The 24,294-nt window shown below is 41.0% G+C and overlaps 1 protein-coding gene across 2 annotated transcripts in view; it reads left to right on the top strand.

Moving 5' to 3' along the window:
• Positions 1–24,294, top strand: part of POU6F2 (POU class 6 homeobox 2) — a 377,784-nt gene that overhangs the window by 34,937 nt on the left and 318,553 nt on the right. Inside the window, exon 1 of one of the 2 annotated variants that reach the window (XM_048839160.2) lies at positions 7,502–7,587. The exons of the other annotated variant lie outside the window; for it this stretch is intronic. The gene's annotated coding sequence lies outside the window, so the exon portion shown is untranslated. Of the gene's footprint in view, positions 1–7,501; positions 7,588–24,294 lie in introns of those variants that run through there. 2 annotated transcript variants of the gene reach the window in all.

Here is a 24,294-nt window from a genome sequence, read left to right as displayed (position 1 = left end):
AAGCAGTAGGGTACTGTAGAATTTTTCAGTGCATGTGTAAATAACTTTCTTCAAGATGTGTCTACTCTCTGTCCTCATTATAGTAGTATCCTCGGTAGCTAAGCATTAGACATGTTATATTGAAGTATGCATCATAATGAAGGTGATTTATTATAATTAAAACAGCATAGAGAGCAGCTTTTATTAGACATATTGTTTCACAGGAGAGCTTAATAAAGAGCATTATTATTAGTTATAGATCTGTGTGAAGGATGTTGTTTACTGAGAGTTATGTGAGTATTAGTCAAAGTCTGAAGTTGCTCATTTGAGCTGTCCACTGTAGGGGGAAAAAAAGCATTCAACACAGCAAAGGGAAGAATTTTAAGAGTGGTAGGGAGAGAGAGACAGAGACAGAGAAAAGGAAATGCCGAGTGCATGAAGTGTTCTCTGCAGGAGCAGTTCTAGAATACTTTATTACATATCTACGGAGACAATGGCATGGACTGTAAGTAGCTCCTGTCTCTCAATATAATAATGCACATAAAGTCGGGGTCAGATTGGGTTCGCTCTGGGCTTTGATGCTGCAGAAGGTCACTAGGGGAATCGATGGACAAAAATGAGACCTGAGTTTCATGCAATCAATGAGATTTTTCTATTTAAAGTGGACACTGCTGGGTGTGAGTCTCAGAGCTTCAAATGTGGTTTTGCTCAGCTTTAATAGATTGAGAGTAAGATGCATTGTAAATGTATTGTTTGTTTTAATAACTGTGCTTGCACACTGGGTGCATATCCAAACACATTAGTCTTGCAAACTCTATTGTGAAGTTTTATGAGCAGAAAAATAAACAGACAAATTAGCAGCTACTTTGAATGTTAATAACTATTAGTTTTTTCTCTGGCTGTGCAAAACTGTACCTGTCTGGACATTTAGATAACATTTAAATAAATCCAAGAGCTACTAATTTATTTGATTTGAAAAATAATACTAGGGCTTCAGATTTTATATAAAATATACTCTTGGCTGTTAATTTCTTAATATCACATACTCCATAAAAACATTTGTTTAGTTTCCTTCAGAAGATTCAGTTTTCCACAGGTCACTAAAATCATATTAAGACACTACATTCTCTTAAAGGGAAAGTAGATACTTGTTTCAATTCTTGGGACAGAACTGTGTGTTTCATTTGTGTCCTTTAAAGTTTTCAAGCAGCTGAAACATGTTTATCGTTTCCTCTTTATTGTATGAAATGATCTCTCCAGAATGAAGGAAGCAATCAGGAAGGGTGTGATCCGTGATTCTGACAGTTGGAATAAGCAGGCAATAACAAATAATTGACTGATAGCAGGGATTTATGTTGGTTATTGAATGAATGAGAAATTAAAGAACATTATGGGCCAGTTTCTGATCACTGGTGCAAGTCTGAAGTCACTCCACTGAAATCAGTGGTGTTATTTTGGATTTTCACCAGCGTAACAGAGATCAGAATCTGCACCTGTCTGTTTCAGAGCAAATCTGCTCTTGACTTGTGTTTTGTGAATGAAAGAATTACTTATATATGGGTTTAAGTGAACTGTTTATTTATCATTTTTATATTTTTCTTTAAGAATAACCCCGCACAACTGCTTTCTGGATTCCCATCCTATGCCCCTTGGAATCATCCCATAAATTCAACTATAAAGGACAGTTCATGCCACCTTAGCACACAAATAAATATCCACCAGACAAATGAGAAAAATAAACCCAAACCCCTGTATCTCTCAGTCCCATCCTCCCCATTCCTCAGTAGAATGGGATTTTTATATGAGATTAGAAAAAAATTGTAATCACTGACGGCAGGTACAAACCAACCCCAAAATAAACAAACGAGCAAAGGCTTTGACAGTCTTTTTCATTCAAACATTTTTAAATGAATTAATTGAATATTTGCAGGAAAAACATTGACAAGCGGAGGTTCTGTACAGCACAAGTCTAAATTTGTCTGCTAAAATTGGAAAAATGCCCCAAAGATGACTAAGTGTACATAAGTATATGTATGCAAGAGAACAACTGAAGTTTCTGCTTCAATGTAATTTCTGTTAGCAGGGTCATTTACAATTCAAGCAGAATGTATGCTCACCTGAAATGATTTGTTTATGTTTTCATCTGTGACCTTTGTAGGAACACTTCAGTTTATATTATTCTTATTTAAAACAAACACAAAACCTTTTAAATAGTCTTTAGTGTTGTGTTTTTAAAACGTGTTACTGATTTAGACCACTTTCAGATAAACCATTGCAAATCTCTGGAAACAAATTCACTGATTGATTTAACTTATTTATTAAATACTCCAGCCACAAAAATCCCTTGCTGTAACCACATCCCACTATCAAATAAGTCCTAGGAAGTTAACAGGAGCAAGCAATCATAGGTGGATTGCATACACTCACATACATAATACAAAAATGAGCTGCTGGATACTGTATATAAAATCTAAAAATACATAAGGAAACATTTAAAAACAACAACAAAATCCCCAGTTTTCACTTAATGGACCTCACTTACTGATACTTTTAGTGAATTATTTTTCTTACTTTTCCCTACCCCAAAAACCAAGATGGGGATAGGACCAAATTCAGCCTGGATATAAGAGGACACAACTCCTATAGAAGTCAGTGGAAATTGTGCCAGTTCACACCAGGTTTGATTTTGGTAATTAAGAGTCTGTCCTTTTAGGTTCTTTAGGCCTGATCCAAATTCCATAGTTTGCCCTTACTTGCATATCAGGAGTGAAATCCCACAGGTTCCCTCCTTTGAGGTGATGTGTGTCCTAAACTCTCTCAGGAGGGGCTCTATTTCTTGCAAAATCAGGCCACAGATGGCCAAATCTCATAGTCCTGACTCAGGCACAACTTCATTAGATTTTATGCGTTTGGAAGGTCTAAAGCCTAACTCTGTAGCTGCAGAATCCTCGTGGAAACAATTAGGCATTCCATGCGTGGAATAGCCACAGGACTGGGCTCTGAGTAAGTATGTTAGAATGTATCATGAGCAGACCTCACACTTGTGCCAAATAAAGAGTGTGGGGCTTTGTGACTCTGCTGTTTAAATTCAGTAAGTCTGTTGGATGTTTTGTTGTAGATTTTGGTTCGCATATCAGGAAAGGCTGCCAGATTAAATGCCAAAAAGGAAACAGAAAAATGTAAAAGTAAAGATGTTCTGTTCAAATGAGCAATTTCATATTGGTCTAAATTCAAGTGTAGTGAATGGGGATTTAGCTTTACAACTCCCATTAACATCCAACATAACATGCTAATGTATCACCCTGAAGAGTTACCTTGTTCTCTTGCTTTTATATATTCTTATTTAACATTTTGGGGAGAGGGAGGGAATGGACACGTAAATTAAAGCTTCCCACAGGCATTTTTAACTTGTGCAACCAGCACTTACTCAACAGATCATCCTAGGTCTTGCTGATCTTAGCACCATTACAAGGGTCATATTTTCACACAGATGAACCATTCGTGAGCAATTTCTCCAATGTGTTTGACACAAACATTCTTTTCTTTGATATCGGAGATATAAGCCTTCTATTTTTGTCCTAATTTTTTTCCCCCAACAGACATATTTATTGAGGCTATTGCAAGGAAAATCCCACTTTCCATTAATATTTGATTCTTTTGCTTTCTCCCTTTTGCAAGTTCTCATGCTAATAAGGAGATTCAGGATCTTACTATACGTGAGCTTGTGTGTGTGTGTGTGTGTATATATATATATATATATAGAGAGAGAGAGAGAGAGAGAGAGATGAGGGTGTGTGTGTACACAAAGAAATAGAAAGAAAAAGATGTAGATATATAAAACATATACATATTTTTGAGTAGACTCCTTCATGGTTCCAATGCTGTAGATGAACAAGTAGAGTTTATTGATCTATTCTTACAACAGTTCTAGTTCCAGAGAAGATTTTGATTGATTATCCTCATCCAAAGTGAGCTCTTTCCCCATCTCTCCAGAGTGTTCAGTGGCACCAGCAGCAGACAATATGGAGACAAACACTTTCTTTTTGACTGAAAAGACCATACAGAGTATAAACATAGGTAGATAGTGAAGAATTATTTCAAACGTCCATTTCCTATTTCCATCCAAGAAATTTATGAGGGATCCCTTCTTGTAGGGACTTATTAGTCCACCTCTTGAGCTAAAGATAATGTCCATCAACTGTCAGTAGTAGCACAAAGCCCGTTGCCAACTGTGTCCACATATCTATTCAGGGGACATCATCATAGGGGCTAATCACATCAGCCACACTATCAGAGGCTCGTTCACCTGCACATCTACCAATGTGATATATGCCATCATGTGCCAGCAATGCCCCTCTGCCATGTACATCGGCCAAACCGGACAGTCTCTACGTAAAAGAATAAATGGACACAAATCAGAGGTCAAGAATTATAACATTAAAAAACCAGTTGGAGAACACTTCAATCTCTTTGGTCACTCGATTACAGATCTAAAAGTTGCAATTCTTCAACAAAAAAACTTCAAAAACAGACTCCAACGAGAGACTGCTGAATTGGAATTAATTTGCAAACTGGGTACAATTAACTTAGGCTTGAATAGGGACTGGGAGTGGATGGGTCATTACACAAAGTAAAACTATTTCCCCATGTTTATTTCCCCCCTCCACCTCCCACTGTTCCTCAGATGTTGTTCTCAACTGCTGGAAATGGACCACCTTGATTATCACTACAAAAGGTTTTTTCCTCCCCGCTCTCCTGTTGGTAATAGCTCACCTTAAGTGATCACTCTCCTTACAGTGTGTATGGTAACACCCATTGTTTCATGTTCTCTATGTATATAAATCTCCCCACTGTATTTTCCACTGTATGCATCCGATGAAGTGAGCTGTAGCTCACGAAAGCTTATGCTCAAATAAATTTGTTAGTCTCTAAGGTGCCACTAGTACTCCTTTTCTTTTTGCGAATACAGACCAACACGGCTGCTACTCTGAAACCAGTAGTAGCACTGATCTCCTCCTTTCCTCCTAGTCTTAACCGAGCTGCTAGAAATCCTCTTACATCCACTCACCTTACATATGAACGACGGGCTACAATCTTTCACAAACCACCACCATTTATGGTGCCTGATCCATCTTCTAGTTCAATAGTGGGTGAGAGGCACCGACCTCTTGCTTCTTTAATATGTAAGTAAGAGAGGCCTAACTCTCCCCAATTCCAGCTTCCTGCTGTGGTCAAGAGACCACACAAATCACATCTTAATCTACTGTTTGATTACAAACCCTCACTGAAACTGGTCTGTTGTCAAGACTTTTCACTCTAGCCCGCTCACCTCAGACATTCACTCAGTCTTTTTCTTTTTATTGGATCTAATGCTACCCACTTGATCTAAGATTCATAGATACTAAGGTCAGAAGGGACCATTATGATCATCTAGTCTGAGCTCCTGCACAACGCAGGCCACAGAATTTCACCCACCCACTCCTGCGAAAAACCTCTCACCTATGTCTGAGCCATTGAAGTCCTCAAATCGTGGTTTAATGACTTCAAGGAGCAGAGAATCCTCCAGCAAGTGACTCGTGCCCCATGCTACAGAGGAAGGCGAAAAACCTCCAAGGCCTCTTCCAATCTGCCCTGGAGGAAAATTCCTTCCCGACCCCAAATATTGCTATCAGCTAAACCCTGAGCATATGGGCAAGATTCACCAGCCAGATACTACAGAAAATTCTTTCCTGGGTAACTCAGATCCCACCCCATCTAACATCCCATCACAGGCCATTAGGCCTATTTACCATGAATATTTAATTACCAAAACCATGTTATCCCATCATACCATCTCCTCCATAAACTTATTGAGTTTAATCTAAGACTATAAGCCTACAGGCTTGTACCTCCACACAGAGTCCAAGTGCATATGAAAAGCTCTCTCTCACATGCAAGCTATAACTATTCTAATTAGACAACACTTTGATCATAATCTCATTTCTTCAAATAGAGCCTGTGCTTTACTATTTCAAGCATTTTAACTCTATGTCAAGTGTGGAGAGCTGGTAACAAGCTGTCCTGAACTACAGGAAACCAGAGAGACATTAGTCACTAGTCAAAAATTTAGGATCACGGTAATTTTTTCATTACTTGCAACTGAAAACAGTTTGACCGTTTCCTTCAGACTTAGTGTAAATTTTCTCCTGGGTCTTCAGAGTGTATTTGGCATTTTTCAGGACAGATCAATTTGCACTAGCCAAAGTAATCGGATTTGAGAGATTGGAGGGGCACTAAAAATAGGACTTAGAACCTTGACTGTAGAACCACAATATGTTCTCTAATATGGTTGGAAAGATGGAATCTCCATGTTTGTACTTAAAGTGAGGTTCTGCTTTGAGAATTGTCTATATAAAAGTGGCAGCTCCTAACTCAGCAAATCTACTTTGTGTATCTATTCAGATTAATATGATTTTTAATATATTCAAGTTTTACTACTGTCAGATCTGCATAACTAACATAGCTCTGAGTGACTGTAATGGATTCTGTGGTGCAACATCAACAACAATCCACCTTTGTAATCTTATTGACTTTGATAGGCTACCTTTGCAATCTCATTGACTTCAATTGATGTACTAAAATTATACTTGTAGAACCCCACTGAAAGGAGGAGTATTAGAATAGGTGTAACGTGGGGAATAATTTATTACTGGTACTGATATGGTTCTTGAAGCAGAAAGGAACCCAACTTGATTTTCAGATCCCAGGCTGAGTTTGCAGACTTTACAGGTGAAGAAAAAACACTTACTTTTTTATTTGTAAACTGAGCAGAATTGATATGGAGCTCCTGAGGAAAATAGATGCAGAAATTCACATTATCTTTTTTACAATCACTTTCAAAGTAGCACTGTGCTTTCATTCAGTTCACAGTGCAGAACCCTTCCATAGAATCGTAGAAGTAGAGATGGGAAAAACTTACAGTATTGGGTCATCTTGCTTGGAGGACTACAAGAAATATCATTACCACTGTTGTACCCTGCCAATGCATGATTGCTCCCTCCTTTACACTCCCCATTGCTTTGTCCAGTCTGGTTTCAATTGGCTCAAGAAATAGGGCTTCTTGTGAGAATGTTCCAATCTATTCATGTTTTCTTCCCCTGATATTCATCCTGCACTCTCCGTTTCTTAGTTCCATCCTTTTCCTTCTAGCTACCCCCATCGTCTACTCCGAACAATTAGGCCATGATCCTGTAAATTCTTATGCACATGCTTATTTTCTAAGCATGTAATTAGTCCCATTGATTCCAGTGGGTTTACTCATGTGAGTTTAGTTATTCACATGTGTGAATGCTTAAAGGACTGGGACCTTATGTAGTTGAAGGGTATAAGCACTATAAATGGCTATGATATATCCTTAAGCCATAATTTAGCCCAAATATAAATATTTACATTTTCTTTAAAGAACAAGTCAATCCCTTTAACTGTGTAATCAGTTTTGTTACTCTTTTCTGAATTCCTTCCAGTTTGTTGTCATCTTTCTGGTGGGAGGTTCCTAAAAGTGCACGCAACATCTGAGGATCTCTGGCAGAGCTGTGTAGTACTGTGAAAAAAGGAACAGTCACATCCCAGGTCTGTGATAGGACACCTGAACTCAGACTAAAATATCACTGACTTTTTTGCTATTTCTTTATTTTCAGTATCCAGCTTGTATCCCAATATAATTTCTAGGTCTTATTTATTTGTATTTTTGCTTTGCAGTTTTATGTATCTTCTGCCTATTTGTGTGTGTGTGTGTGTGTGTGTGTGTGTGTTCGCATGCGCATGTGCACTTTGGTTATTATTCCCCTATGTCTCCTTAAGTGATTTAGGTACTTTTGAAAATATGGCTTAGGTTCTTAAAGGATTCAGGTGCTTTTGAAAAATTTGCTCCAGATGTATTAGCTGTTATTTTTTTACATTGGTTTTCATTTTGTACTTTCTTGTCCTAATTTTTGGCATATTTCCCTTTGTATTTTTTCTCACTGAAGTGAGTAACAAATGCAGTGGGGGGGCCAGTGGAAAGGGACTTGGGTTAGGAGTGAGGAGATGGCTGTATTGCATGACCGTGGATGTCACTTGAAAAGTTCTTTTCCTCAGTTTCCCCATATGTACAATGGAGATAACTAATAATTTTCCTGTTCCAAATCTGGATCAAATGTCAAAAACTGAAAAAAATTTCACAAACCAAAAATTGGTAAAACAATTTTTGGTTCAGGTCAATTGAATATTTCATTTCAGTAATTTCAAAACATTTCATTTTGATTTTGACAATTGTAAATTTACTTTCCTATAAATAGCTTAAATTTAAAATAAAAAAAATTGTTTTTCAACAGGAATACTATTTTTTTAATTTAGAAAATGTCAAAATGAAACACTGACAATTTTAAAACTTTGATTTTTCAAACATTTTTTGAGTCAACAATTATCAAAGCCAACTCTGTCCTGTGAAAAGTTTCACTTTGAACAAATTGGCATTTTCTGATGAAATAACATTTAATTGGAACTTTCCTGATAAGTTCTAATCGTGATACTTAGTTTAGTTGTAAAGTGCTTTTACGTATATGGACTAAAAATGCTATATAAGATGTAATATTAGCTTCAGATTTAATACATGTATTTAAATGGATTGTTGTGCTTTCCTTATAGAAGAAAGGGAAGCAAACTTTGCTTCCCCAGATTCTGTAGTGCCTTCCTTCTAACACAGCAAAGCCTCCTAGCTAACCTCTGTGTGCTCCAGGTAGCCAATTCTGGAGCACTGTGAAGAGCAAATTGTGTGGAAAATATTGAAAACTGAGGGCAGGTCTAAATCACTATAACTTATGTCACTTAGGGGTATGTAAAAACTGAGCCATGCAAGTTTCACGCTGTCCACACCAGCGTCCTCTTGTCCACACCAGCGTCCACTTCTCCGAGAAGAGGACGCTGGTGTGGACAGCATGAAACGGGAGAGCACTCTCCCATCGGCATAGAATGTCTTCACCAGACGCACTAAAGCAGCCCAGCTGCATTGCTGCAGCTGCGCTGATGTAGCATTGTAGTGTAGACTTGCCCTGACCAGAAGAATTTTTTTAAGGTTAAGGCACTAGATAGAGCTTCTGGATGATTCAATTCTTGGCTCTGCTATCTTGGGTAAATTACTTATTCTCTCTGGCCTGGAGAAATTCAAATGGAAGTTAGGACCCTAAATACTTAGTGGATTTGGCCTTTGTGCCTTAATTCCTCATGTGTAAAATGAGGCTAATAATACTTCCCTTCTTCCACCCCTTGCTTGTATTTATTTAGATTGCAAGGGCTGACTCTTCCTACATGTATTAGGTATGTGCATGTGTCACACACTCACCGACTCATGACCTATAACCTCTGGCTGAGTTACTGAAATCCTCAAATCATGATTTAATGACTTCAAGTTATGAGAATCCACCATTTGCTCTAGTTTAAACTTGCAAGTGATTTGTGCCCCACACTGGAGAGGAAGGTGGAAACCCCCCAGGGTTTCTGCCAATCTGACCCGAGGGGAAATTCCTTCCCAACCCCAAATATGGGAATCATTTGGACCCTGAACATGTCAGCAAGACCAACCAGACAGACATCTGGGAAAGAATTCTCTATAGTAACTCAGAGCCCTCCCCATCTTGTGTCACAAGTCCCCCCCTCCTGCCATTGTGCAGTAACATGCCACTAAAAACCATGTCAGGGTTGTTCTGCAGTTCCTCAGCCTTGGAATTTACTGAAGAATGCACCCTTCGCTGCAGAATCTAAGCTTTTATTAAATATATATATAAATCTTCCAAACACAAACCAGTGTAATGTTTTCTTTCTAAGTCTGGAATAATAGCTGATGGGAACTCCCCATTCATCTAGATATGGGATTAACTCTAAAACCTAACAAGGGTGACTTCACTTCTGCTCACTGTATTGGGAGCATCCAGCTCATATGTTTACCTCATGATCCCAAGTTACATCCTACACTTTCTCAAGTACCAAAGGTCCATCTCTTCCTGCCAAACAACAAAGCACCAAACAAAGCAAAAAACCAAAACCTAAGGATTGTATGGAATTGAATTGCTCATATTGTTAAATCATGTATCTACATAAACTTATTACTCAAAAAGAAAAGGAGAACTTGTGGCACCTTAGAGACTAACAAATTTATCTGAGCATAAGCTTTCGTGAGCTACAGCTCACTTAATTTATCTGAGCATAAGCTTTCGTGAGCTACAGCTTACTTCTGAAGTGAGCTGTAGCTCACGAAAGCTTATGCTCAGTTAAATTTGGTAGTCTCTAAGGTGCCACAAGTCCTCCTTTTCTTTTTGCGGATACAGACTAACATGGCTGCTACTCTGAAACCAACCTTATTACTGTTACTTTTATCCTCCTCCCTTCCCTGTTTATTATCCCTGAGGGTATGTCTACACTACAAAATTAGGTCGAATTTATAGAAGTCAGTTTTTTAGAAATCAGTTTTATATATTTGAGTGTGTGTGTCCCCACAGAAAATGCTCTAAGTGCATTAAGTGCATTAACTCGGCGGAGTGCTTCCACAGTACCGAGGCTAGAGTCAACTTCCGGAGCGTTGCACTGTGGATAGCTATCCCCCAGTTCCTGCAGTCTCCGGTGCTCATTGGAATTCTGTGTTGAGATCCCAATGCCTGATGGGGCTAAAACATTGTCGCGGGTGGTTCTGGGTACATATCGTCAGGCCCCGTTCCCTCCCTCCCTCCATGAAAGCAAGGGCAGACAATTGTTTCGCGCCTTTCTTCCTGAGTTACCTGTGCAGACGCCATACCACGGCAAGCATGGAGCCCGCTCAGCTCACTGTCACCGTATGTCTCCTGGGTGCTGGCAGACGTGGTACTGCATTGCTACACAGCAGCAGCAACCCATTGCCTTGTGGCAGCAGACGGTGCAATAGGACTGGTAGCCGTCATCGTCATGTCCGAGGTGCTCCTGGTCGCCTGTGTGAAGTCGATCAGGAGCACCTGGGCAGACATGGGTGCAGGGACTAAATTTGGAGTGACTTGATCAAGTCATTCTCTTTAGTCCTGCAGTCAGTCCTGTTGAACCATCTTATGGTGTACAGGCAGGTGATACGGATTGCTAGCAGTCCTATTGAACCATCTTCTGCCGAGCAGCCATGAGATGTGGATGGCATGCAGTCCTTCTGCACCGTCTGCTGCCAGCCAAAGATGTAAAAGATAGATGGAGTGGATCAAAACAAGAAATAGACCAGATTTGTTTTGTACTCATTTGCAAACCCCCCCCCCCCCCCCGACTAGGGGACTCATTCCTCTAGGTCACACTGCAGTCACTCACAGAGAAGGTGCAGCGAGGTAAATCTAGCCATGTATCAATCAGAGGCCAGACTAACCTCCTTGTTCCAATAAGAACAATAACTTAGGTTCACGCTTTCTTATTGGAACCCTCCGTGAAGTCCTGCCTGAAATACTCCTTGATGTAAAGCCACCCCCTTTATTGATTTTAGCTCCCTGTAAGCCAACCCTGTAAGCCGTGTCGTCAGTCGCCCCTCCCTGCCTCAGAGCAACGGCAAACAATCGTGCGTCTGAGTTGAGAGTGCTGTCCAGAGCAGTCACAATGGAGCACTCTGGGATAGCTCCCGGAGGCCAATACTGTCGAATTGTGTCCACAGTACCCCAAATTCGACCCAGCAAGGCCGATTTAAGCGCTAATCCACTTGTCGGGGTGGAGTAAGGAAATCGATTTTAAGAGCCCTTTAAGTCGAAATAAAGGGCTTCATCGTGTGGACAGGTGCAGGTTTACATAGATTTAACGCTGCTAAATTCGACCTAAAGTCCTAGTGTAGACCAGGGCTCACTCCCAGTTGTTTTATCACAGTTTACTGGTGCTAAGGTCAGACTGGACCACTGATGAAGAATCAGTAACAGTGGTCTGAGCGAGTGGTAGATTGTGTGGGCATGTCTAGAGAGCTACACAGATCACCTAAATCTTAGACCACTACTGCAAGGTAGCTTGTTAGCTGGTGTGACAGGAAGTGAATTGAATTCCAAAATGGAGAGTTCTATTTAAGCACACATACCACTTTAATGGCTCCAGATTCCTAGCAAATTGCTGATTTGTCTAAATGGGTAATAGTATAATCCCCTTACTTACTTTTTGTTAGCTGTTATATTGACTGGAATTCACTACTTCCTTCATTTTTAATATCTGATTTTATCAGCAGAGCCATTTTAGGATCATTGCTGGTTTAGATTCACTCTTCATTTTATTAATCGCTCTCCTATCTAGTATTTATTCTACCCTGATATATTTTTAAAGCCTCTTTTAGTCCTCATATATCTTTAACCCCAGCATTACTTGGCTTTGATCTTCTGACCCTATATTCCTTCCTTCAAACTTTAAGGCATTCTATGCTTTAGGAATTCTCCATCGTAATATTGATATGCATTCATAACTCACCTGTCCTGCTGTGAAGAAGGTAAACAAGGAAAGATAGTACACGTGCATAGGTCCCAATCTCTCTTTCCTTGGCATAGAGCTCAAAGTATTTCATGTGAAAGATGTGTGCATAATCTAGTGTACTGCAATTTCTTGCACATCTAAGCTCAGTGTGTAGTCTACTAGCATTCTGCCCTTTTGATTCTTTGGATGCACAGGTGGAATGATGCCACGTAGGAGAAATTTGGTGCCATGTAGGAGATGTGGGCCCTGCTTTTACTAGTAAACCTGTATGAAGGCGTGTGGATGGAATACTTACTGTGCACATTATATTGGAAAGTAACAAACACTGTTACAGCAATTTAAGTGGCATTATTCTGCTCCCTATAAATATGCCCAAATTGTGAGAGCAAAAACTATAATAGTATCCTAGGGAAAGAGAAGAGCTTTTCCCATAACTACTGTGGCTGCTAATGGGATATCAAACAGGCAAAATTGTATGTGTTGTCAATGGCTACAATATAATTTTATTGACTTACACTGTTTAGAGTGAAGACATAATGTCACGCTTACGTAAGCAGGGGAATAGTCCCGTTATTGTGGGGAACTTTCCTGGCTTCTGCACTCCCCAGTGAAGTGGGCTAGCGAAAGGATCTGAGTCCTCGCTCCCACTTCCTTTACCCAGTGGCCTCCCTGCCCTTGAGGACTCCCCTTCCACTCTCCTGTCTGGCAGAGTCCTCATAACCCCAACAAGGCTGGGCCCAGGATTCCTGGGGGGCTCGACCCCCCAACCCTGCTGTGGTCACCTAGGGCAGGGGCTAGGGTGTCCCCACTCCAGAGTACTCTCTCTGCACTGGTCACTTCTCTGACCCACTGACTATTACATATAAGTTAAAGCAAATGCAAATTATTTAATCAACAATTAATTTTAAAAAGAATAAGGAAACATGGGAAAGGTTAAAGAAAACACATCAACCCGCTCTGTGGCAGGGAACATCACAGTGTCTCTGGAATGTCAGGGCAGTTCACAGTCTGTTCCTTGCAAGTCCCAGGCCTTCTTCTCAGGCCCTGGCTGTGCTGCAGGGATGCTGTGGGTTGGACACTTGCTCTGGTGGTAGCCACACGCTCTCAGGCTCTAAGTGGTAGGACCCTTCTTCCCAGTGTTGCCCCCGCCCTGTCGGGGTTACGATCCAAGCCTGGCCTGCAGAGCCTCTTGGCTGAGGGGTCTCCCTCGGTCTCCCCAGCTGCTCACCGCACCCAGCTCCGGACTGCTCCAGGCCCAGCTGCACCACTCTGTCTCTGCACTGCTGCTGCTCTGCCTCCAGCTCCCTGGGCTGCTTCTCTGGCCCCTCTGGCTCTGGTTGCTACAGCTCTGCTCCCAGGACAGGTCTGCTCTGTAGGCTGCTTCTGTGACTCTGCTCCCAGCACTGACCTGCTTCGTGGGCTGCTTTTCTGGCCCCTCTGGCTCTGGTTGCTCCAGCTCTCCTCCCACGGCAAGTCTGCTCTCTCTGGGCTGTGCCTCTGGCCTTGGGGCTGCAGCTCTGCTCCCAGGACAGGGTCTGCTCTCTCTGGGCTGCTTTTCTGGTCCCTCTGGATCTGGCACAGCTCTGCTCCCCAGCTCAGCTCGGGCCCCTGCTTTCTCCTTAGCTCGACCCAGGCAATTCCAGCTCACACGGAGGATGGGGCCTCCTGACTCTGATTAGCCTGCCCGCCCTGTTATTCAGGCTGTCCTGGAGCATTGGCCTCTCCCCATTGTTCCTGGGGACTGTCAGTCTCAGGGTCCTGATTTCCCATCGACCCTTCCCCTTTTAGTACTGGGAGCTAGCAACTAAAACACCCCCTCTGAATGTTAGTAAGGGGGCAATAGTCGCCTTACGCTTACATAAGGTGTCTCACTGCAGTAATTGCACACCGACTTGATTTTATGGAAAAAAACATTTTAATATCCACATGGGTTCCTGGGACAGGCTACATTTACATGTAGTGATCATAGGTTCATGATTAAGTGCTCACATGCTACGATGGTAAGAGCCATACAAGTACCTTGATAGATAAATGAAATGTTGTAAAGGGCATGAATGGATCCCACTGGATCTCAGAACTGGATTAATTTAAATTTATGAATTTGAATCTTTTGTAAAAGGCAAGCAAACAGAAAAGGAAAAACACGCAGAAGTTGTTTGTTTTGTTCATCCCAAATCTACCTATATTGCTTGTATTCTGCTTTTCTGTAGGCTCTTCCACAAAGATACAAAGGTTTCTAAGGGGCTTGTTCTGCTAAATATACAGCCCTGTTGTAGCTGCCTATCAGCTGGTGAGCTGGCCCTCTATTTTTGGGGCCAGGTGCAGCCCAGCTCCACAGGTGAAGGGAATGAGTCCAGGAGTGTCACATGATGAGAGCATGTGACTTAGAACCAGGCCTGCTGCAAGAGATAAAGGGCAGCATGACCCTAGTGAGGGTGAATGTCGGTAGAGACTTAAATGAGTCAGATAATTTGTGTTGTACAGAGGAGCTCTTGCTATCTCTGAGTTAGGGGGCCTGGGTGATGTAAGCCTGCAGAAAGCAGGAGTCAGCTAAGAGAGAGTGAGTGTGGGGAGGAAAGCCTCTGTGGGGTATAGGACTAGAACCCTGCACTAAAGGTTATGAGCCAGCTAAGAAAGCAAGGGTAAAGATGTGCTATTGTGAGCTTTGTATTGAAGGAGGAGGGAAACAACTGCAGTGTGAAGACTGATTTCCTAGGGAACAAGGAGAAACTGAGGCAGTAGCAGCAGCTGCAGCAAGACTGGGTAACACTTGCTACTTTTCCTTTTTGCATTGCTATATCCTTCATCTGAAGCAGTCAATGGCCTTTCAAAATATTAACCCTCAGAGCCACCCTCTGACTAGGTATTGTAATCAGAATTATACAGAATACTTGCAACAAAATCACAATAGTTAAAGCAGCTGATGCTCACCTGCTCCTGGATTTCATTAGGAGCCTAAACACAGGCCTTAGCTTTCTGAACGAACCTGCATTGTATATTGGGGTTTCAGACAGCCACATGTCTCCTCTTGCTCTGCCTAGTGGCTAAGCAATTCTCCTTGCCCCTTCTCCAGGGACTTTGCAGAGAGGATAGCCAGGCCAGTGCTTCAGGGATTTCTGTAGGATTTTAGATGGTCGTTCCACTCATTCTTTTTCAAAACTTTTTGTTAAGGTAAAGTTACAGTGAAATGTGAACATACTGCATTGAGCATGTAACTCAATTAGAATCAGGTTAATAGTCAGATAACCTGGCTAAAGATTCTGGTTTGCTGGGCTTCTCTGAGTACTCTAAAAAGGGTGACCAAATTTCTAAATACCTGTCCTCTTTTTGGTACTTCTCATGTGTATGTACTTGGTATATCCATTACAAGGCCAGTCTGTATTTAACTGTACCACAACTCCACAGAAGGAAGAACACCATTTTTCCAATAATGTGCAATACAAAGTATTGCTGCTAACAATAAAAAATAAATTCATGTGTCATTCTATTTAAAATGTAGATCCTTTACTGGAGTATTAAGCAAGCAGGTCAACAGATCTCTAGGAAGTCAGCATTTTGTCACAAGATTAATCTCTTTAATAATTTCCTCACAAAATCATCTAATTCCTGGATGCAGCCACCACATATGCAATATGTTCCTCTTTCTCTGCAACACCTCCACTAGAGTGCCTCCTTAGTAACCAAAATATGAGTCTCAAATGCCATCTATACAGTAATTTAGAGAAAAAAAAATTCTTTGAGCGACTCAGATTGAAGAGATACATCCCCTTTCCCATACAGACTCCCACTCATCCAGATGAATCTTTTAATCTGGATGGTTTCCTTCTGAACATCTTTTTCAATCAAAATTGTACATGTCTTAGAAATTAAACCTTTTCTTCCAGCTTGTTCCTGGGTCAACTCTTCAAATGTGGTTAAAGGTTTAGATAGAGCCATATCCAGGTTTTACAATAAGGTGTTTGATTTGTAAATATTGAAAATATAGGATATTTATATTTGTAACTGGGCACAGAGTCACCGGTGACGCCTCCTGCTGATTGTCTCTGATGAAATGAAGTGAGTGGCAGCTCACGAAAGCTTACGCTCAAATAAATTGGTTGGTCTCTAAGGTGCCACAGGTACTCCTTTTCTGTTTGTAAGGGGACTGTTGCCCCCTTACTAACATTCAGTGGGGTTGTATTGGTTGGCTAGCTCCCAGTACTAAAAGGGGAAGGGTCAATGGGAAATCAGGATCCTGAGACTGACAGTCCCCAAGAACAATGGGGAGAGGCCAATGCTCCAGGACAGCCTGAATAACAGGGCGGGCAGGCTAATCAGAGAGTCAGGAGGCCAGGGAGGTCCCATCCTCCATGTGAGCTGGATTTGCCTGGGTCAGACAGAGTGGGGCCGAGCTAAGGAGAAAGTAGGGGCCCAAGCTAAGGTGGGGAGCAGAGCCGTGCCAGATCCAGAGGGACCAGAAAAGCAGCCCAGAGAGAGCAGACCCTGTCCTGGGAGCAGAGCTGCAGCCCCAAAGCCAGAGGCACAGCCCAGAGAGAGCAGACTTGCCCTGGGAGCAGAGCTGCAGCAACCAGAGCCAGAGGGGCCAAAGAAGCAGCCCAGGGAGCTGGAGGCAGAGCAGCAGAGACAGAGTGGTGGAGTTGGGGCTGGAGTAGTCCGGAGCTGGGTGCGGTGAGCAGCTGGGGAGAGCGAGTGGGACCCTGGGCAGCTGGCCCAGCACAGGGAGACGCCTCAGCCAGGAGGCTCTGCAGGCCAGGCTTGGATCGTAACCCCGACAGGGCAGGGGCTACACTGGTAAGAAGGGTCCTACCACTTAGAGCCTGAGAGCGTGTGGCCACCACCAGAGCGAGTGTCCAACCCACAGCATCCCTGCAGCACAGCTAGGGCCTGAGAAGAAGGCTTGGGACTTACAAGGAACAGACTGTGAACTGCCCTGACCTTCGAGAGACACTGTTTGTGATGTTCCCTGCCACAGAGCAGGTTGATGTGTTTCCTTTAACCTTTCCCATTTTTCCTTATTCTTTTTAATATTAATTGTTGATTAAATAACTTGCATTTGCTTTAACTTGTATGTAATGGTCAGTGGGTCAGAGAAGTGATATTCAGAAATTGTGGTTGGCAATACTGGTGATCTAACTTTCCCTGAGGAAAGACTAGCGCTAATCATCCCTGGATGCTTTGTAGTTCTTGATTCCAAAGGGGCAGTTCCTCAAAAACAAAGGGCAGGTGACTTGATTACTTGATGCGGAGACAATCTTCTTTATGTTGCTGGAACATAAGGAGGAGCTTTTAGTGTATGGTCTAGGATGGACTAAAGGGAGGATGAATCCAAACCTGGGAGACCTTGTGCACAGGCCACAAAAGATAAATCAATCAACCAAAAAACAAGCAAACAAAACCCTCAAACCAAATTGTTCCACAAAGCCACCAGAATACAATGTAAGATCACTCATGTGAGAGTAATGCTCTGGTTTGGTGCAGAGGATCATGTCTTCTAGCAGTGGCTGACCTCGAGACTATAACAGCTTGATGCTTACTCACTTTAACTCAAGTGAGAGGCCTCTGTTTTGGTAACAAAGCCCCTCCTTCCTGACAACTGCGGCATCTGTTTATTATATCAGGATAGAATGGGTAATTTTTTCTAGGAATAATGAATAAGTGCATAAACATCCTTGATAACGTTTACTGAAGGCAGAATCCATAGTTACCATCTTGGTAAGGAAAATTTTTTGAATAAATCTTCAAAAAAGCTGAGATTGAAGGGGCATTGGAAGGTAGTGCATGCACATTCTTGTGAATTTTAGGTTAATTTTAATATGTTTGTTTATAATCAGGGCCACAAAACAGATCCAGTTTTCTAGATGGTCTATTATGTTTGGCATTACTTCTCTCTTCCCCCCTCAGATTACTAACTGAATTCTCCCCATTGCTCTTTGTAATTCTCCCAAATTCTCCTCCTTTCTCCCAGCTGAGGTTGGGTGATCGTGATGTGAGTTGAAGAGCAGTGGTGATGGAACTAGGGGTGCTGTCACAACCCCTGGGTTGAAATAGCAATAACAAATGCCAACTACATGGTTTCCATGTATTCCACCAGCAGCACCCCCACTATAAAAATTGTTCTGTGGAAGAGTCAGGCTTCTAGTCCCAGTGCTTGCATGATGGCTCAGTTCAGTATCTTTCTGCTTGTTTTCTTTCCATTGTATTGCCTCTGGCGTGTGGTCTGAGGTCTCTTTTCCCAGCAGTTACTTCTAGCTTCCTTGGCTAGCTACCCAAATTTCTTCCAACTGTAACTTCCTACCTGGTAGAGGCCTCTCTCCCACACCAATGCCAGGCATGTAGGAGGATAGTGTAGATGTGCACACCCCCTCACTTCCCCTGCTGGTTACTCACTCCAGTCTCTACTCCCATTTCCTCCTATTCCTGACAGTGGAGGAGCTGGAGGCAGGACTGGTGAGAGCTGACATAGGAAGGAAAGGGGAGAGTTTCTGTTGACAGGAGGACAAAGGGGACCTGGGTGAGGGGCACAGCAGGACAAGAGAGTCTGGGAATCACATGAGCGACAAGGGAAGGCATGGACAGAGAAAGATGAAGGAAGAACAGGACCAGCATTTCTAAGGGAGACTCTCAGATTTGGAAAGGGGCAAGAGTGACAGCAGGGTGGGGCAGAGAAGAGCCTGGAGAGTAGTAGCTTGTGAGGTAAAGTTGTAGATGTGGGGCTCAAAGACCTGAAGGAAATGGAACGAGAGAGATGGGGATACAAGGGAAGAATTCAGGGGTGATAAGAAAGGAAGATAGCTTTGAGAAAATGGAGCGAGCAGAAGCGGGGTAGCAGGCCTGCCCCAAAAGATGTGATGGCTATGTAAATGAGATCTGACTTTTGGTAGCCCAGTGAGAGGCACATGCAGAGCACCAAGGAACCCATAAGGGGACTGTGAGAATATAGAAGAAGCCTGCACTCTATCCACAAGAGAAGTCCTGTTGAAAGAAGGCAAGACTAAAAGAGAATCTCCTCTCGGCACAGAGTTCCCAGAGTAGAGAGGTAGCTGCTTGGTATGTGGGACTCAAGAAAATTGGGATAACATGGGGCGCTTTAGCAGTATTGATGAGCATGACAGTTCAAGAGAATAATAATCTCTGTGGCTGTAGGCCTATGGAAGCTATGCAGGCCTCCGAGATCTGAAGATTTTGACCTTGGTCCTACTAAAATGATTAGGATCTTGCTAGCTTGGGGCAGGAAGGTAACGTTATGTACCTCACAAGAATAATTCACCCTACAACTGGAGGGATGGAGTGAGATTAATAATTGGGATAGGAGGAACATTATAATTGGGATAGGGCATGACAATGCTCTTTATTCCCAGATATTGTAATTTAAAAAGTGTAGCCCAAGTAACTGGAGGACAGGTCTAGAGCTGTTTCCTCTTCCTACCCAGCAGTCACTGAGAGGAGTAGTTACTTCAACTCCATAGGGATAGCATTGGAAGTAAAACATCTGGGCCACTAGGTATATGTCAGGGCAAGTGATTCCTACAGGTTGTGTGGTCGAGGATGAGGATTAGATAGGGTGTATTGTGGAGAGTGAGAAAATAGGGAATTAATTTGCATGAGTTCTTTCCTCGCTGGGCATCTCTGCATCTTGCTGCTCTGGAGCTGGGACCAGAGCTGTCTTCTCTAGCAAGTTAACTTTTCTCCTCAACAGTGTTGCATTTTGTGGAATCACTATTCATATCTTACTCAGCATAGGATGCCACAGGTATTGTCAACTGATTTAGGAGATTTAATATGTCTGAGTGGATTTATATTATATTTTGAGCTAGAACTTAACTACTACACTTATATTGTACTCAGGTTCTTATTTTGTGCCCACTACCATGGTTTCTGAGTGCATTCCAGAGCTTAGTAACATCTGTTGTGTGGGATTCTCTTTCACACTTATGCTCATGGGTTGGGCGAATTGTTTTTAGTTTGTTTTTTAAATGTGTGTCTGCTGTACATTTTATTATTGAAGGCAAGGTCAAAGTCCATCTTGTACTGGGAACAGAACTTAAAGGGACTAATGCCAAGTCAAATGTAACTCTAAATTTTTTAAAGGATTTTACAAAGTATAAGGCCAAAAGTAATGTTTCCAAGATAATTTCCAATAGAAACTGCATTTTTAGACAAATAAAGATTCCCTAGCAATCTTTGCATCCAAAATGTGCAGTATTTTACTAGTTAATGAGGACTATGAGGATTTTACATGTTTATGAAAAGGATTTTGCCTGGAAAAACAAAAGTGAAATGGACTCATGTATTTTCACTGACTAAGCTAAGAGAAATGAAATAAAGGAAACGAACAGCCTGAATGGTGAAAAGTAAATTAGACTTCTAAAATTTGTTCAGTTTAAATAATCTGAGGTATTTTAAGCAACATGGGTACTGTTGGGAAATATGTCTTTTAAAAATTACTTTTAACCAGACACACTACCTCCTTTAACTATAGCCAAGATGTTAGATGCACAGTTGAGCATCATCTGCAGAAAAATGATACCAAGATTGAAGCTAATAATGAGACACTTCAGAGAAAGGGGAGATGGAAAAAGGAAGAAGAAAAGAAACTTGAAAATTTCTGTAGTGGAGGAGAAAAGAAGATAATTAATTTAAAGCCTTCAGTAGAACTAAAGAGGAGATCATTTGAAAGGTACAATTCATATCAGAAGATGAACATGCTGGAGACATCAACATCTTACTCAAGGCACTATAGAAGGAGAGAATGGTTGAAAGTAGTGAGAGTTTTAATAAAATCAAATGTGAGTTTAAAGAGAGAGATTTGTGCCCAAGAGGGGACTCATAAACCCAATATCAGTAGTCATGCTCATTTTACTTACAGAAACACCAGACTAAAAGTGGTTAAGGTGGTTGTGCAGGGAGATGTAAGAGAAGATGATGTTCTCCATAGCTTTGCTGAATAAAGGAAGGATAGATAGCAAGTTGTGATTTGTGGGATGGTGTTGAAGTTAAATAAAATTGTCTTAGAATGGGTTTCGTAGTCATAGTTTTGGATGTGTCGGAGAAAGAATACCAGTGATAAAGTGGCAGTAGCAGACAAAACAATGTTTAGGGCAGCAGGAGGTAACAATTGCAGAAGTGTCCAGTAACCAATGCTCTTATTTATAAAAGAATTTATCATTATGGTACCTCTAGAAGTGATAAGGTGATTGCCATGATACTAGGTTGCAGGTGAATCAAGGGAAAATGAGATACTAAAAGCTTTAGTAAATTATGTCAAATACCAATTAAATTAATCTTCTCCTTAGGCAACATTTATAAAATTTATAAAATATACCCTGATGAAAACCTTGTCAACCCAATTATCCCAATCTTGGAATAGCCTTTACACAGGGCTATTTACTTCAGCTGTCCTGATTAAAATATCATAAAAATACATTCTGAAAACACTTAATAAGATAAAATAATGCACTGAATAAAATACAGGCATAAAGATTCACTGGTTTTCATATTTATTATATATTTTATTTAGAATTTGATCTTTATTTATTAATTTTATTTAACAATTACTGTATTAAAATATTGGTGGTCCCTTCTGGCTTTAAATTCAATGACTTGCAGTCAGAATGGTACACCTATTTAATACCTGATAACAAACCATATAATGACTGGACCCCTTCCAAATTCTCAGAAAGTGGAATTTTAGCCATTCATGTTCCAGTGAGAAGACATTAGTCATTGTCACTTACTAACATTATTGGGGCCTATTTTATACACAGATTTTCTTCTGGTAAAACTATTTTGATTAGGAGTAAGATTTTTTTTCCCCATCAAAATAGTTACACAGGGACAACCCCTAGTGTGGACACAATTATACAAGTGTAAAGATGCCTTATATTATGATAGCTTATTCCCTTCCTATCCAGAAATAAGCTATGCTAGTATGATTAGTATACCAATGTCCATACGAGGAGGGCAGTAGTGCTTTGTATAGTTTAAATGATACACCTTTTATGTATAGACATTCCTAGGTTTCCTGGGAGCTGTTGTGTCAAAATAAATAATTCTTCTGAGTGTGTCCCAGACAGAACTCATTGATGGCACCGGGCCTTAGTAGAGTACATTATATTTCCTGTTATGATTACCAAGTAGTGAGATATCTCTCTTTTAAAGTATTATTTTTACATTCTACCAGTTTTTAACCTAATGACAAACGTGTTTTAATCATCATGGTTCTGGCTACTGGTTGACTAAATATAAAGTCTTTGCTGCTGTTTTTAAAACTTCTGAGGCAAACAGGGACTTCAGCTTTATTGTTGTGACAAGTATGACTCTAAAATAGAATAGTTTTTTTCAGTAAAAGTTAATACAGATATTGTAAATTGATAGACTTGTCTAAGTTATAAGGAAATGATGAATATTATACTTTTAAAGGATTTTTAAACTTATAAATATAGCTATAAAGCAAATAGTTTAAAAATAAGGACAGCATAAAGTCAAAGGAAATTTTAATATTCACCTTATTTAAAAAAAGGGAATGCGTAACAACACTAATAGTGCAGCTGTCTGTTATTACACCAGTGTAACTGACAGCAATATCTGAACAAAAGGGTGAAATTCATCCTAGTGGAGAGAACCTATCAAAGACCTATATTAAGGATTTAAGTAGATCACAGTCCCATCTTTAGTCTTCTGCAGGATTCACACAAGGAACATATAGTTTCCTTTATAAGTTGTCTTTGTTTACTGACCACTTTGCTTAGTAGCTGCATCTTTACCATGGAAGTGAAGGACATGGCTTTTAAAATAACAATAAAAGTTCTCTTCATTTAGAAGCAGTATTTCATGTAACTTTGCAGAGGGACGTAATTAAAATCTTGGCCTTTAATGAATGACTATGATATGTGATAAGTATTATGATTTTGTATTTACAAGTCTACCATATTTTATTTGATTATTAATAAATTAAGCACACCAGCCTTTGTATGAAGAAAATCTCTTAGGAGTGGTTAAGAACAGCAGAGGTAAGGCATCTAGTGCTGGCAAAGCTATTGGAGGAATAAGCAGCCATTGAGGAAGAAAAGCAGTAGTGGGAGCTGATGAGTGCACAAAATTGGCAACAGAAAGTCGTAGCACAGGGTAAGAAAATCGCCCCACTGTATTTTCCACTGCGTGCATCCGATGAAGTGAGCTGTAGCTCGCGAAAACTTATGCTCAAATAAATTTGTTAGTCTCTAAGGTGCCACAAGTACTCCTTTTCTTTTTTTAGAGAGCAATTGGGAAGTGTCATTTTAAACAGGCAGTAATCATTAGCTGTTTGGGTGTCCATGACATGAATCTGGGATTTACATCCATACTCAAAATAAACAATGGGTATATTTTGAATGATGGGTAATTTGTTTGGGATTATTTTTATTTATTTTTTTTTTTTTGTGATTTGAGCTTTACTCTTTTGGTTATGATGATAGCAGATCTAAGTGGAACTATAACCACTTTATTCTTTACTGCCTTCTTATTCCATGTACAAAGCACTTCATGCTGCTTCATCTTGCATTCCTGGGTTTTCCAGTTTTGTTTATGGAAAGCTAAAACTTACTAGATAGCATATGGTATATATTGTGATCTATACAATTTCCTGTCTTAGGCTGTACAGTGTAACATTATCCTGTAACCTTTGAAAGATAAGGAATGGAAGTAATGTCCAAAAACATTTGGGAGCAAATCCTGCCTCCTTATCCAGCACGCGCTCCATGACTGTAAGGAATCCCGATCCACTTCGATTGCACTGTGTGGTGGAGCAGAATGCTGGGCCCCAGTGCATTGGACCCAGGTACTCTTCACACCATAGGTATTTGTTGTGCATGGACTGCCAGT

This window comes from Caretta caretta, chromosome 2 (genome assembly GCF_965140235.1).
Source record: "Caretta caretta isolate rCarCar2 chromosome 2, rCarCar1.hap1, whole genome shotgun sequence".
NCBI lineage: Eukaryota > Metazoa > Chordata > Testudines > Cheloniidae > Caretta > Caretta caretta.
Note: the sequence above shows the minus strand (reverse complement) of the source record. Positions and strands in the feature narration are given on the sequence as shown.